Genomic DNA, 6,877 nt, shown 5'->3' with positions numbered 1-6,877 from the left:
CTGGTCTAATGTAACCATCTCCTGCATTGTAAATGGCCATGACATGTTATTTTTGTTTTTGACTATGGCTGTTTTCTCAGCATAAAGGCTCAGAACTAATGGTCATGCACTCTTTGGGAAACCATCTTACATTCATGAGAAAATGAGAGTGGAAGAAACAAATAACAACTTGGTATTATGATGTAAATAGGTTAACCTCCTGTGAGACCCTGAATGTGGTTGAGGAACACTAGGGGTCCTCAGACTATACTTTGAAATGGCTGGAATAGTAGCTGTTCAACACATATTTGAATGAATAAGCAATAACAATGAAAAGGGCACAAACATTTTCATAGTGATTTACACTTTACAAAGGACTTTTATATTCATTTCTGTTTCAAGGATGTTTAAGGAGGCAGACATATCAAATAACAGGTTTTTGGCATAGGAAATATTAGAACATGTTTGTGATCTGAGGAGAAAGAAGGTTCTATAGACCAGTGAACATGATTAAGAGTATATAACAAAGAGAAAGGATGAAAGTGGACCATATAAAGTCACTTGCATACTTAGATGAATGTTTGCTATAATGCAGAGAGTGGTACAATTCAGTCAAGGAAATGTAATGGAATAATGTACCATGTTGTTGAATAGCAGAGGATTCTTAGGAATAGAGAAGCATATATCTTCAAAAGACAAATTTCTAAGGAGGGTTGCTTGAGGAAATTTTACAATAGAAAACATCCTGCCTTCAAAAAGTTAGAATAAAAACAATTGTTAGTGTTTGATTCTGTATTTACTTACCCTGTATCTGTACCCCTTAGGTAAAAAAAAAAAAATTAAATAGTTAAATTTATTGTCTGAACTTCTGTGTAAAAAAAAACTAAAAATAGACAATTTTAAGAAGAAATTTAAATTTTTAGGGGGGAGTCAAAAAATGTCAAAGAATATTTTCAACACCACTTTTATACTGTGAAGGTAATTTAAGAACTCTAGTATACCAATATACCACTACTGTGCCTTTTGTATACTTTATTGGGTAAAAAAGTAGTTGGATTTGAACTGGGATCTAATTATTCATGTAATTGTACTCAAATGCACTCTTTACTATAAATTAACTACAATCTAGTTGTTGTTGTTGTTAAACAATGCATGATTTATGTTTGAGTCACATAAATTAATTAGAGTTTTTGGGGAATAGCTTCCTTTATGTATATTGCTTAACTGTACACTTTGTTCCTAGGAAGATATCTAAATGCTGCATGGTACTTAACCATTCAGTTGGAAGGATATTTAAAAGAAAAATTGAGATCAGCAATTATGAGCCTAAACCCATCTAGATACAATTTGTTCTCTTATATTATTGAAAACAAACAGAAACTTCAGAAAGCCCTGGTGCTTTACCTCTTTCAAAATATTTACACTATTTGCACAGCAGGATGAGAAAGTAATCCCTGTGGTGATATTAAGGAAAACATTTATTTTTCTGTTAGATAAACACGTGTGTGACTGTGTATTATACAATACATCATAGCTTTTAATTGAGCGACATGGAAATTGAATATCTCTACCATGTGTGACATGTGAATTATGGTGTGATATTTACAAATATCTTAGTACTTATCATTTACCAGATGGAAGTAATAACGTGTGGTTTTGCAAGTGTGAAACGTCTTCTTTATGATAATAGTCTATACTTGTAATTTATTCTTTAAAATATGCATGCAAGTTCTCTGCACTGTACATAGTATTCTAAGCTTTTAGGAAATCAAACAATCCTAAACATGATAAAAATCAAGATGCGTGTTAAAATTTACTTAACTAATGAATATTACATTGAAAGCTTTATCTCAACCTGTGCTATACATTGAGATAAATGGCGGAGCAAACTTCCCATGTGCATTTTCACTCATCATCTGTAACCTTTAAAGGGGATATTCCCATATGGAGAAAATGACAGTAAAGTCCATGTTGTACTAGACATTTATCCTCAAACATTAAAATGTTGTTGCCTATTTTCAGGTGGTAAATGAATATAATTCTTTTTCTGCATTTTGTAATCCAGAAGAAATACTTACCAGAGACCTCAGTTTCTGTGGCAGAAGCAGCTCGTGTCCCACCCCCATTTTTCCTCTTTATAGGCTCATTTCTCTACTCCCAGACTCCTATCATTCTATCACCTCCATCATCACCCTTCTCAAATAATATGGATTCGCTTAAAGCTGCTCTAGTCTTGGCTTGGTGGAAGGTCTATATTTACCAGCACCAACAATAGAAATAGTGTCACTGTTTCCTTTTCTACTGATTGACTCCATGGCTTAGCCTGACAGGCTCTCTGCACATCAATTGGTGTGTTTAGGTATGCTGTGCAGTCAAATTGCAAGCTTTCAAGCATGCACATGTAATTGCAGCATTTCCTGACACCTGCCTGAAGCTGTTCTGTGCTTTCAATCATTTTAATGAGGTATCTTTGTTTGATTTACAAATTTGGTAAACTCGACTTGGTGTTTACAGTTCAGTTTCTATTGCACTGTGTGTGTTTTGAGAGTCCTTGATGCTGGAGATGAAGAAAGAAACTTCATCTTTCTCCTCCTATTATATTGGCAGATAGAGCAGGAAAGGAGATAAAGCAGAATTAGAAAGGACTTTTGGGGTATCAAACAAGAATAAAGATTTCGAGTCTCTTAGGATAGAATATTGATTATAGCAAGGAATACAACTACCACAAACACACTGCTTTGAGACAAACATTGTTTCTTTTCTATTGTTAACACGATTATGGTTAAATCTGAGACTCAAGAAAGTAATCTCCTAGCATTTGAATTCATTTGAAGCACTACATGAAATTTTACAGGTTTATGATGTCCCAGGGAAACATATATCTTTGAGCAATGGGATAGAATTGAAGTGCTATGAACACTTGCAAGAGAAGCTAAATTAAAGGTACAGAATTCAAAAGGATATATTATTTCATACATATATTGCTGGCATCCACATTATAAATGGGAATTAGATTTGTAGTTGAGAAAAATCCTTAGGTAGCTGTGATTTACATTTTTCTAATAGTTGCTACAGTTTTATATTTCTCTTAATGCATTGAAATTTGTTTATTCCACTTTCTGATAGAATAAAATGAAAATGTTACCGACAGGAATACATTGATGAAAATGTTACCAATAGGAAAATAAGAATGACATAATTATGTAGCTCAATATATACTCAAGGTTCAGTAGTGGGGAGTGTAAAGTATTTGGAATTAATAGCTTCTGTTCCTTTTCTAGGTGGCTACATGCCTAACACAGAAGAATTGTAGAAATAAGTTGTGACTATTCATTTACTATTAGATTCTGTTTTTCTTGGCATTCGTTCCACAGGGGCTCTGCGTGGAGGGATGCTGTGGAAATGCTGGGTAGGTCAGTCAGGTCTAATGAAAGAACAATGATTTAAAATCAGGACACTCGCCCTAACTGGTTTGGCTCAGTGGATGGAGCTTCGGCCTGTGGACTGAAAGTTCCCAAGTTCGATTCAGGTCAAGGGCATGTACCTTCCTTGCGGGCATATCCCCAGTAGGATGTGTGCAGGAGGCAGCTGATCGATGTTTCTGACTCTCTGTCCCTCTCTCTTCCTCTCTGTAAAAATCAATAAAATATATATTTAAATATAATAATAATAATAATAATAATAATAAAAAATCAGGACACTCAGTTTCTCATTTCACTTTAATTCTTAATAAAGGCAATGATTTCTTTTCAAAGTCATTAGTTTTGTGGTATCAATCCATTTTAATCTGTGAAAATAATGAATTCCTTATCTTCTGTATGGATACAAATGATTTCCTCAAAAAAAAAATACATAGTGTTTTCAAATGTTACTATGGAAATATTAATCTAGGTGCCTGTGAAAAATTCAGATCCTCAGCTGCAATTCCAGAGACCCTGACTCAGTTAGACGTGGGACTTGCCCCTCTCATTTGTACTCCATGGCTGTGTGATTCAAGTGCACTTTGGGGGCTTGGCTAAATCCTCACTTCTCCCCAAATTCCATTTGGAACAGTCTTTATGAAAGGCAGTGACTTCAATTACTATTTCCTAATAGGTACCAGAAGCAAAAATATTATTTTGAGAGACACTATTTAGAAATATATAATTATTTTTCTTATGGGCTTTGTGCGTGCTAAAAGCCTTCAGGGAGCAACTCCTTCACTGAGCATGGATATCCTTTCTTATTTTATTCCACAAAGCAGAATCACTCACACTAAAGCCATGTGCACCCTTACAAGTAATATTGCTTCAAAAGAAAATCAGAGGAATAGTTCAAAGAAATGTTCAAATATCTCTCACTCCTAAGGTAACATTCCTTTATTTGCGAAACAATAAAGGTAATGTTTTTACTTCTCTTGGCACCCTGCTTCTCTAAATGGGTATCATAACAGGGTCATATCCACTTGCTGAAGGGCCTTAGATTCAGTTCTTCATAACCAGCCCGCATGGGAAATGAACACTGAAACCTCAAACAACTTGTCCCCCCATTGATCCTGCTGGCAAGGTCTGCTCTTTATCTAATCAAGTAGAATTAGGCTGTGGTTGGTTTATATGGGTTGACCAATGGGCAATTTGTAATCTTCCTAGCAACTCCTCATTAATCTAGGTAGAACTTAATTACTTTTCCCACATAATGGAACAAGTTAATTGATTCAGCTTCCAGTGGAACTGTCAGTAAAGCTAGCTGAATTAAAGCCTACGGAAGGTTTCCTGTCGGAAATGTACTCACCTGTTTCTCAACATATGTAAACAAATATGTAGCTTTTTTTCAACAGGCACCATATATTTTTCAGAAATAATGACATAGCTAGCCCTGGCCAGGTAGTTCATATGGTTTGAGCATTGTCCTAATTCGCCAAGGTTGCAGGTTTAATCCCCAGTCAGGACACATGCAAGAATCAACCAATGAGTTCATAAATAAGTGGAACAACAAATTCTCTCTCTCTCTTTCTCTCTCTCAAATCAATAAATAAAAAATTTTAAAAAAGAAATAATGATTATCCTGGCCAATCCTCAGTGGTTATAGCATTGCCCCACATACCAAATGGTAGTGGGTTCTATTTCTGATTTTCAGTAAAGGGCACATACCTGGGTTGCAGGATCTATCCCTGGCCCCAGTTGGGATCTGTGCAGGAGGCAATCAATCGATGTGTCTCTTTCGCATCAATGTCTCTCTCTCTCTCTCTCTCTCTCTCCCCTCCTCCTGCCCTCCCTTCCACTCTCTCTAAAAATCAATAGAAAGAAATATCCTCAGGTGAGGATTAATAAAACAACAGCAACAAAGTAAATAATGATATAGCTGATGACCTATGTTATCTTTCCACTGCTATAATTTTTCCTATGCAGAAGTAAGGGTTAGGGGCATATTTGAGGAGATTTTTCTTTCAGTGTGCTGCTGATGTTATTTGATGGTTTAATTTCCAGATCACAGGACTCATTGCTCCCTACTCTATATTATAAGCATTTAACTATTAATTAATATGAGTTTAGCTACATAAAGGTATAATGTCCCTCAGATGCATTCTTTTTCCATATAAACAGGTGCAGCAATAGAAGTGAGCTGCATTCAGATGCCTGGTTTCCGAAGATTTTCTGTATGGCAGTGCAGGCCAAGTGAAGCCAGCAAGGCTATTGCCCAAGGGGAAACATCTGTATCTTTCATTTTCCTACCTTATCACTTATATCATATGGCACTCAAATAAATGAAAAAAAATATATATATGGCTTTAAAATTCCCCTTTACCAATGTGGACAGCTGTGATTTTTCCTCATGAGGGGATTCATATGAATGTCCTCTCTAATTTTATTTTCTTTTTATTGTGTTTCCTTCATATAAGCTTAGGACTGTGAAGAAAAAGTCAAAGTACAAGTAAGCAGGGATGCAGTAAAGTGAATAGATTCTCTTATCTGGCATTAATGAGATGCTTCTAAAGAAGTTTCTATCAAATAGCAGTGTTTGTGACTTTGCAGAACTCTTAGGAAAAACCCAAGGTCATCTTGCTAAATACCGTGGTCAGATTTTTAAGAAGGCTCCATCATGTTATGCTTATAAACTCATTATAATGATGTAGCAGGGGCTCTCTCCAGGGATTATTAAAAACATGCTTTAGGGTTATGGCCCCATTCTACAAAAGTTCTAACCTGGCGTGCCCACAAGCTTTTTGTTTTACTTAAAAGGACTTGTGGTACTTGTGACCATAAAAATGTGAAGCGTGCTGATCACAAAGAAAAGGTAGTAAACCTGCAATGCTTGTGGTCAAAATATAAGAGTCCAATAGCCCAGGAAGCAGCTACACACAGTAGAGTAATTACATCATTGGTATCCTATATAATAAAGATGTAATATGCAAATGGTCATTATGCCGTGAAACCTAACGACTGACAGCGTAATGACCGGATCACGGGTCAGCAGGAGAGTGGGGCAGCGAGCTACAAGCAGGTGGTGGAGAACTACAGGAGTGGGCAGGGCAGCAAGCTCTAGGGGTGGAGGGGCGTGGAGGTAGCTGCAGGAGGGTGGAGCGAGCTACTGGCTACAAGTGAGTGGCAGAGAGCTATAGGAGGGGGCAGGGCTGCAAGCTAAGAGTGGGGTCGGGGAGAGGGGGGCAGAGGGAGCTACAGGAGGGCAGGGCAGTGGGCGGAGAGCTACTGGAGGGCGGCAATGAGCTACTGGCGAGCTACTGTTGCAGGATTCGTGAGCAGGGCTACTAGTTAATAAATAATATTTCATGGATGCTGATCTCAAATGTCTTTGTTGTATGTGAGGAAATCTCATATGCTTAATGACAAGGGAAAGTTTCTGCACTCATGTTAGTCTATAATATAGGATTGTTACTAAAATTTGGGACGATGATGTAATA

General features: G+C 36.8%; 1 protein-coding gene across 1 annotated transcript in view; it reads left to right on the top strand.

Moving 5' to 3' along the window:
* GRID2 (glutamate ionotropic receptor delta type subunit 2) overlaps positions 1-6,877 on the top strand; it is a 1,386,076-nt gene that overhangs the window by 473,546 nt on the left and 905,653 nt on the right. The gene's annotated exons all lie outside the window — the stretch shown is intronic.

This window comes from Eptesicus fuscus, chromosome 2 (genome assembly GCF_027574615.1).
Source record: "Eptesicus fuscus isolate TK198812 chromosome 2, DD_ASM_mEF_20220401, whole genome shotgun sequence".
In the NCBI taxonomy this organism is placed as follows: Eukaryota; Metazoa; Chordata; class Mammalia; order Chiroptera; family Vespertilionidae; genus Eptesicus; species Eptesicus fuscus.
The sequence above is the reverse complement of the archived record's forward strand: the minus strand, read 5'-3'. Positions and strand labels throughout refer to the sequence as shown.